Source organism: Myotis brandtii, unplaced genomic scaffold, assembly GCF_000412655.1.
Source record: "Myotis brandtii unplaced genomic scaffold, ASM41265v1 scaffold163, whole genome shotgun sequence".
NCBI classification, from domain to species: Eukaryota; Metazoa; Chordata; class Mammalia; order Chiroptera; family Vespertilionidae; genus Myotis; species Myotis brandtii.
The window spans coordinates 665,129-675,236 of record NW_005355962.1 but is presented as its reverse complement, the minus strand read 5'-3'; positions in this window follow the sequence as shown (position 1 = coordinate 675,236).

The following is a 10,108-nucleotide window of genomic DNA, read 5'->3' as shown; positions in this document are numbered from 1 at the left end:
TCCAGCCTCAGCGCTCAGCCTGCTGCTCGGGTATCAGAACGGGAGACGCAGCCGTGCGCGGTGATCGGTGCACACAGGCCCTGGGGGCAAAGTGGCACACAGTCCGGGGGCTCTGGGACTGCGGAGACCACAGCTAGAGAGGCTTCTCTCTGCTTCAGAGAAGCGAAACACCGAGACACCCCACCACTTTCGTTCCCCAAATTTCCCCAGGCCCCCACCACTCTGCTAGGTCCGCCCTGGGGGCGGTGACGCCCACCCTGCAGCTCCCCGGTGGCCTCAAAGTACCCCGCCCTTGAAGGAGTAAGCAATTACTAAAGGTACCTCATTCGTGGGGTTGTTTTCAGGGCTGAGAAATCCGTGTACAGCGCGCAGCATGGGGCCCGGTCCAGAGAACGACCGACCTGCCCGTTAGCTAGTCATCTTAGTGGACTAAGACCTTGTGTTTCGTGAAGCCCCGCAGAGGAGGCTCCTTGGGCCCTGAAACCTCCCCTACACGCGCAGGCAAGTTTAAAATCTTCTGCCGCGATCTGTGGGACTCGGCAAACCACGAACTCTCTAATACCTCTGTTTCCTGAACTGAAAAAAAATGTAGACAGTACTTTTTCAGGTCGTTAGAAGCATCAAATGAGTTAAATAGATGGTTGGCCTGCCCGGCTGGCTGGCTGGGTGGTTGAGCGTTGACCTATGAACCAGGAGGTCAGGGTTGGATTCCAGGTCAGGGCACCTGCAGGGGTTGCGGGCTCCATCCCCATTGTGGGGTGTGCAGGATGCAGCCGATCAATGACTCTCTCATCATTGGTGTTTCTCTCGAATAAATAAATAAATAAATAAATAAATAAATAAATAAATAAATAAATAAATAAATAAATAAATAAATAAATAAATAAATAAATAAATAAATAAATAAATAAATAAATAAATAAATAAATAAATAAATAAATAAATAAATAAATAAATAAATAAATAAATAAATAAATAAATAAATAAATAAATAAATAAATAAATAAATAAATAAATAAATAAATAAATAAATAAATAAATAAATAAATAAATAAATAAATACAATAAAATATATTTTAAAAAAAAAATAAATAAATAAATAAATAAATAAATAAATAAGTAAATGGTCATCCCGAACAATGCGAGGGTACCGAAAAAATAACACAGTAGTCACGTGGCCTCTCGACTCCCATTTTGCAATAAAATGTTACTCTGATCCTAGGAAGCTGACACAGAGAATTTCGCATTGCATAAAATAGACTGGCTTATTCTTGTGTTGATGTTATCTGCCTTATTTCCTTATTTAGGAGAAAGTCTTTGAAGAGAAGTTCTTCCCTCACCAAATCCAAATTGTTTTGCTTTATAATGGCCCTGCAAGTGTGTGAATCTGTAGACACAGGACGATATTTTACCTTTTAAGAATCCATATTTTTCATAAACCTAGCATTTTGGAGTTAGGGACAAGCCTTTGAGGTAAAGGGTCCAAACAAGTCGGGTGATTTGTCTGTTATATACGGTAGTGGCAGATAGGACCAAAACACTCCTCTCCTGGCTCTTAGTCTCCTTGCAGTTGAACATGTTAATATTTAAGGGGAAAGTTTCTGGCTGATTCAAAGGCTTCCTCACTCCAGAAGCATTCTTACTTTTGATAGCAACAAAACTCTAATTCAAATAATATACCATAATGCATGGAAATAGATAGCCAGCCCTGGTCTGTTCAAACTGATAACATGACTATGGCTGCAAGAATGGCAAAGGAATTTTTTTGTAAATCCCAGAGATCCCATTAAGCAAAGTCAAAGGAAAGGTCATGCCAGCAAATGTGTTTAGATATATTCTGTTATTCTATTAAGAAATATTTTAGCCCAGCCGGTGTGGCTCAGTAGTTGAGCATCGACCTATGAACCAGGAGGTCACAGTTCGATTCCAGGTCAGGGCACATGCCCAGGTTTCAGGCTCAATCTGTAGAGGTGGGCGTGTAGGAGGCAGTCCATCACTGATCCTCTCATCATTGATGTTTCTCTCTCTCTCCCTTCCTCTCTGAAATCAATAAAAAATATATTTTTTAAAGAAATATTTTAAAGAATGAAACATCATTCCTCCTTTCATTCCAGGACACAAACATGACATCATTTGGATTATGTCACTTTGAAAACAGAGAGCTTAAAGCAAATGCAAAGCCCTAACAAGTATTCTGTCTAAAATTGGCATTGGCACAGGTGATATGATGAAGTTTTCATTTTGTTATAGGATAATTTTTGTTCACAATTTCTAGGAAGAATAAATCTTATTTTGAAATACTTATAAAATTTGTCAACTTATGTAATTTAAAGGCACAATATCAAATACAATTTTTAAAAAGTCACCTGTTTCTATAGCTTTATACTGTATAAATGGATCCCATTTTGATCATCTCATTTGATGCTCCCCAGAATTCAGATTAATTAGATCAAGTGATAGTTCCCTGGTTTAAAGAGACAAATAAAGCCTAACAGAGGTTAAATGACATGCAGGGTCAATGTTCTGCTGCAGGAGGCCAATAGGGGCTTTTTGTCCATCTGACACTATTTCCTTCATCTCTAAATGTATGAAGTTGGTAAGTAAACTCATTGGAATGCCATGGTATACCAAGACTAAGGATGTTCCAATCCCGTGAGATAATCACATAAAGTATAATAAAGAGAAGAAAAATGACTCAGAGTGTCTGCTTAATCCCCAAAGCTAGGGACAATAGGTCATAAATGTCCCCTTTGAAGGTTAAAGAACACTTAAGCCCCAAAATAAGAACACAAACAACTCAACTAAAAAGTGAGCTAACGAATATATATGAAACCACAGTGAGATATCATCTCACAACTGTCAGAGTGGCTATCACTAATAAAATAAACAGATGCTGGCCAGGATGTGGAGAAAAAAGAACTCTCAGGCACTGTTAGTGGAAAAAACAGTATGGAAGTTTCACACAAAAAGGATCTGCCTTATGACCCAGTGGTCCCACTTATGAGACTATACCCTAAGAATCCCAAAACACCAATCAGAAAGAATATATGCATATATTCATAGCAGCATTATTTACAATAGCCAAGATCTGGAAATAGCCCAAGTATCCATCAGTAGATGAGTAGATAAAAAATCTGTGGTAGCCTGGCTGGTGTGGCTCAGCAGTTAAACATCCACCCATGCACCAAGAGGTCATAGGTTCAATTCCTAGTCAGGCACAGGTTCAATGCCTGGGTTGCGGGCTCAATCCCCAGTAGTGGGTATGCAGGAGGCAGCTGACTGATGACTGTGTCATCATATCTCTGTCTCCCTCTCCTTTCCTTCATCTCTAAAAATTATATATTTTTTAAAAGCTCTGGTACGTATACACAATAGTACCACAGCTGTAAAAAAGAAGGAATATTTTTGTGAATGTAAAAATGTAAAAATATTTCTTATCCTGTGCCACAACATGGGTGGACCTGGAGATTATATGCTAAATGTAATAAGTCAGTCAGAGAAAGACAAATACTATATGATTTCACTCATATGTGGAATCTAATGAACAAAATAAACTGACAAACAAAATAGAAGCAGAGGCCTGGATACATGGACAGATTAACAGAGGTCAGAGGGGAGGTAAGGAGGGGGGAACTGGATGAAAGAAGGTGAAGAGATTAGCCAAAAAACATATATGCATAGCCCATGGACACAGATAACAGAGTGGTGAAGGCCAAGGGAGGGGTGACAGGGGCTGGATGGAGGTGGGAGAAGAGGGGTGGAGGGGATGGGGACATTGGTAATAGTGTCAAAGTTTTTTTTAAATTAAAAAAAAAAGAAGATAAACAGATGGCAAATAGGCATATGAAAAGATGTTCCCCATCATATGTCATCAAGGAAATGTAAATTAAAATAACTGCACAACTACTAGAATAGTAAAAATTTAAAACACTGACACCACCAAATGCTGGCAAAGATGTGGAGCAACAAAACTCTTTATTTATGCTAATGGGAATGCAAAATGGTAAAGCCACTTTATAGAAGACATTTTGGTAGTTTCTTACAAAATTAAACATGCACTTAATAAATGATCCAGCAATCACATCACTTGGTATTTACCCAAAGGAGTTGAAAAGTAATGTCCACATGAAAACACTCCCATGGATGTTTATAGCAGTTTTATTCACAATTGTTAATACCCGGAAACAACCAACGTATCCTTCAATAGGTAAGTGGATAAATGTACTGTGGTATGTTTAGACAATGGAATAATATTCAGTGCTAAGAAGAAATGAACTATCAAGTCATAAAAATACAGGGAGGAAACTTAAGTGCATATTACAAAGGGAAAGGAGACAATCTGTAAAGGCTACTTATTATATGATTCCAACTAAATGACATTCTCAAAAAAGCAAAACTATGGAGACAGTAAAAGGATTGATAATTGCCAGGGTTTAGAAAGGGATACCTAGGCAGAGAACAGAGGATTTTTAGGGTGGTGAAGCTACTCTGTAGCTTCTCTGTAGATACATATCCTATATAATAAAAGGGTAATATGCAAGTTGACCCTAATGGCCGAACAACTGTGAATGACCGGTCACTATGACGTGCACTGACCACCAGGGGGCAGACGCTCAATGCAGGAGCTGCCCCCTGGTGGTCAGTGCACTTCCACAGGGGGAGCGCCGTTCAGCCAGAAGTTGGCTCATGGCTGGCCAGGGTAGCGGCAGTGGTGGGAGCCTCTCCCGCCTCCGCAGTAGCACTAAGGATGTCCGACTAATGGCTTAGGCCCACTCCCCATGGAGACTGGGCCTAAGACATTAGTTGAAGATCCCCCGAGGGCTTCCAGACTTCCAGAGGGATGTCTGACTGCCAGCTTAGGCCTGATCCCCTGGGGAGCAGGTCTAAGCTGGCAGGTGGACATCCCCCAACAGGTCCCGGACTGCGAGAGGGTGCAGGCCGGGCTGAGAAACCCTCCCGAGTGCACAAATTTTTGTGCACCAGGCCTCTAGTCATTATATATTTGTCAAAAACCATAGAATATACAACACTATGAGTAAACTGTAAACTACATAGACTTTGGGTGATGATGATGTGTTGAAGCAAGTTCACAAATGTACCACTCTTGTGGAAGATATTGACAATGGGTGAGGCTTTGCATATGTGGGGGACAGGGGAATATGGAAACACTATGTATTAGCTATTCAATTTTTCTGTTGATTTAAAATTGCTCTAAAAAATAAAGTTAATTAAAAAAAATTATACATGTATATTTCAAAAATCCATGGGTCAAAGAAATAAAAGACTTCTAAGTAATGCTTTGCCATGTAAGGAGCTTGAAGTTGTCACTCCATCCTAAAAAAAGTTTGTTTTACAAAGGTGAAAAGTTGAACAAACAAAATCAATAGGTCTTCTTAGATTCATCAGAGAATTGAGATGACAGGGAAATGTGCTGCCTCCATAACTGGAGAGATAGACCGGTGAATACAGAGATTCACCATTTACCAAAGCAGAAACCCATGAGCTGGAAGCTCCACAGTAACCAGTACTAAGTTAAGAAAACCTAAACTGTAACTAATGAATAACTGGAGGTTTGGTTTGGACAAGTCTGAGAGTTAAAAACTTCAAAGGTGCCCAGTCTCAGGGGGTCATCCACACTTTTTTGAGTTTTGCCTCCAGGAGCCTACCAAGTTCTCATATTGAAGACTGGAGAACAATTCCCTAATAATTTTATCAGGGGGAGGGGGAAAGGAACCATATTAAAATACACCAGAGCATTCTGTTTTTCTTAAGATATGCCCCCAAGAGAAATTATTTTATCAGCCTTGCTTGCTGGGGTTTTATCAGAGCCTAACCAACCTGGGAAAAGGGAGATAACAAACTCTAGCCCACTCTAGCCATCCTTCCCCACCTAAGGGGGTGAAAAATAAAGAGAGAAGCACTTGTGAATTTTACAGTCCAGGACACAGCTCATTGAAAGACTAAGACCTCATCACAGGACTTTATGGAAAGCTTCCCCTCACCCCATACCCTCCTACCACATCATTAAAGGCCTATTTGCACATTTTCTTTCAGTACATCATGTATGGCTTTCAACAAAAAAATTACAAAGCAAAAAGAAAAAAATACATTTAAAGAGAGAGCAAGTACTAGAACCAGACTAAAACATGGCAGGGATTTTGGATTATTAGGCCAGGAATTTAAAATAACAATTATTAATATGTCAAGGGCTGTAATGAATAAAGTAGAAAGCATACTAGAACAAATGGGCACAGAGATGGAAATTCTAAGGAAAAAAAAAAAAGGAATGCTAGAGGTCAAAAACAATAACAAAAATGAAGAATGCCTTTGATGGGCTCACTAATAGAATTGAGGAGAAAAATTCTCTGAGCTTGAGGATATGTCAACAGAAACTTTCAGAATTGAAAAGCCAAGAAAAAAGATTGGAGAAACATGGAATAGAATATCCAAAGACTATGGGACAACTACAAAAGGCATACAAAGAAAGAGAGAAAAACAGAAGTAATATTTGAAGCAATAAATGACTAAGAATTTCTTCTAAATTGATTTCAGAGCACAAACCACACATCAAGGAAGCTCAGAAAACACCAAGCAGAATAAATGCAAAAAAACAACCAAACAAAAAACAACCACCTACATCTAGGCATATCATACTCAGACTTAAGAACACCAAACATACAGAAAAAAGTCTTGAAAGAAACAAGAGAAACAAAACACATTATCTATAAGGAGAAAAAATAAGAATTACACACAATTTCTTCACAGAAACCACACAAGCAAAAAGATAGGGAGCTGAAATATTTAAAGTGTTGAAAGAAAAATAATCACTAATATAGAATTCTGTATCCAGCAAAATTATCCTTCAAAGAGAAGAAGAAATAAAGACGTCTTCAGAAAAACAGAAAGTGAGGGAATATGTTGCCAATACACCTGCCTTTTAAGAAATATTTAAGAACTTTAACAGAGAGAAAGAAAATCATATAGATAAAAAACTGGGAAAGAAAGAAAGGAAGGAAGAAAGGAAGAAAGGAAGGAAGGGAGGGAGGGAGAGAGGGAGGGAGGTAGGGAGGGAGGGAGGAAATTAGAAAAAGAATAAATAAAGATAAAGTGAAAACTTATTTTTCTTATTCATAATTGATCTAACAGAGCAGTTTGTTCAAAACAATAGCAGCAACAATAAATAATGATCATAGTTTATATATGTAAAATAACTGAGAGTAATGACACAAGGGACTAGAAGGGAGGAATACTTTTTTATTATAAGGTACTTGCACTACCCATGAAGCTACACAATGGCATTCAAAAGTGGACTCTGACAGTGGATTTGTAAAGGTTTATTGCAAAGTCTAGGGCAACCACTAAGAAAATTTAAAAAAAATAATGGATATGCTAAGAAGAAGATAAAACAGAATTATATTAAATGCTTAGTTAAAACCACAAAAGTTAGAAAGAGAATGGAAGACAAATACAGGAACAAAGGCAATGAATAGAAAACAGGAGCAAATATTATAGATATTAATCCAACTATATTAATAATCAATTTAAGTGCCAATGATCTAAATACACCAATTAAAAGGCAGAGACTGTCAGAGCATATCAAAAAACAAGGCCAAGTATATACTATCTACAAGAAACCTATTTTAAATGTAAAGACAGATATAGATTAAAAGTAAAGGAATAGAAAAAGACATACCATGCTAATACCAAGCAAAAGAATGCTGAAGGATCTATATTAACCTCATAGTGAACAGACTTCAGAGAAAAGAAAATTATCATGGTAAAGAGAGGCATTAAATAATGATAAAGGAGATGATTCTCCATGAAGATATAACAATCTTTAATGTGATGTGCCTAACAACAGAGCACCAAAATATGAGTCAAAATCTAACATAACTGGAGAGGGGAAAAGATGAATCCACTAATATTGTTGGCACCCACCTATTAATAATGGACAGATCTAGCAAGCAGAACAGGAAGAGTATAGTTGAACTCAATGGCACCATTACTCAACTAGATATAATTGATATGTATAGACTACTTTCTTCAATGGCAGCAGTTACACATTTTGCTCAAGTTCACATAGGACATTTACCAAGGTAGACCATATTTTGGATCATAGAACACACCTTAGCATATTTAAAATAATAGAAATTATACAATATATACTCTTAGACCAAAATAGAATTCATCTAGAAATCTATAACCAAAAAATAGCTAGAAAATCTCAAAATGCTGTGCAATTAAACAACGCATTTCTAAATAGCACGTAGCTCAAAGATGAATAATCAAGAGAAATTTAAGTATTTTGAACTAAATAGAAATACAGCTTATCAAAATCTGTGAGATGTAGTGAAAGCAGTGTTTAGAGGGAAATTTACATAATTGAAAAATGCATATATTAGAAAAAAGGAAAGATCTAAAATTAATTATCTAATGTTCCACCTTAGAAAACTAGAAAAAGAAGAGCTAATTAAATCCAAAGTTAGCCAAAGAAAAGAAATAATAAAAATTAGAGGAGAAACAAATGAAATAGAAAATAGCAAATCAACAAAACCAAAATCTGTTTTTTTGAAAAGATTAATAAAATCAATAAGCATCTAGCCAGGCTAACTAAGGGGAAAAAAGATAGATGACACAAATAGCTAATATCAGAAATGAAAGAAATGACATCATTACAGATCACATAGATATGGACATAAATACTATGAACAACTCTATGCCCACAAATTTGATAGCCTATTTCAAATGAACAAATTCCTTGAAATACACAACATACCAAAACTCACACAAGGAGAAAGGGGTAATCTGAATAGGCCATTATCTATTTAAGAAATTGAATAAATAATTAATAACCTTCAATAACAGAAAGCATCAGACCCAGATGGGTTCACTGCTAAATTCCACTAAACATTTAAGGAAGAAATTATACCAATTCTCTACAGTCTCTTCCAGAAGATAAAAACAGAGGGAATACTTCCTGGCTCATGCTATGGGGTCAGCATTGCCCTATACCAAAACCAGACAAAGACATTACAAGAAAAGAGAACTACAAACCAAGATCTCTCATAAACATAAATGGAAAAATCCATAAAAAATACTAGGAAATCAATAATGTATAAAAAGAATTATACGGGAGAAACCAAGATGGCGGCATAGGTAAACACCGGAGATTGCTGCCTCGAACAACCACTTCAAAAATACAACTAAAAGATGGAACGGACATCACCCAGAACCACAGGAAGGCTGGCTGAGTGGAAATTCCACAACTAGAAGGAAAGAGGAAAGCATACCGAGACTCAGAGGAGGCGCAGTGCGGAAGTGAAATACTAAGGTGCAGAGGTGCGCTGGGAGAGGGCTGGTGGCTGAGGGCGCGGTTGTCTGTTTCAATCGGGATGGAGTCTCAGGCTCTGAGCTCCAGTTCCGGGCGAGTCTCTAGGGACCCAGACTCAAACAGGAGAAGCGGGACTGTCTAGCTTCGGTCGGAACTCGAGGGCAGCTTTCTCTCCGAGGTTTGCAGCAGTTGCTGGGACACTGAGAGGCAGAGCCTCTGGGGACAGGACTGAGAGCAGCCATAACTGCTCGCTCCCCCCGCCCTGTTGATCCTGTGAGACCCGCCCCGCCCAAGCCCTGCACAGAGGCATTTGCGGGATAGCCTCAGGCAAAGGATAGATTAGCACCTCCCTAGAGGACAGAAGTTCTCCCACTGCAGACACAGCTGATTCTCACAGCCAGTCGGCCTGGAGGTCAAATCCCTCCCAGTGATACCTATAACAATCAAGGCTTAGCTACAACAAGACTGCGCACAAAGACCACAAGGGGGTGCACCAAGAGTGTCTACCTCAGATAATTGGGACACTTAGCAGAGAAAGCCACTCTATCGACACAGTGAAGCATAAAAAAATGTCGAGACAAAGAAACAGGACACAAATGACAGAACTGGAGGAAAGCAGACTGCTGGATATAGAATTCAAAACCACACTTTTGAGGTCTGGTCTTTCAAGAGTCTTCTAGAGTCTGCCGATAAACTTAATGAGATGTACAAGAAATCTAATGAGACCCTCGATGTTGTGATAAAGGACCAACTAGAAATTAAGCATACACTGACTGA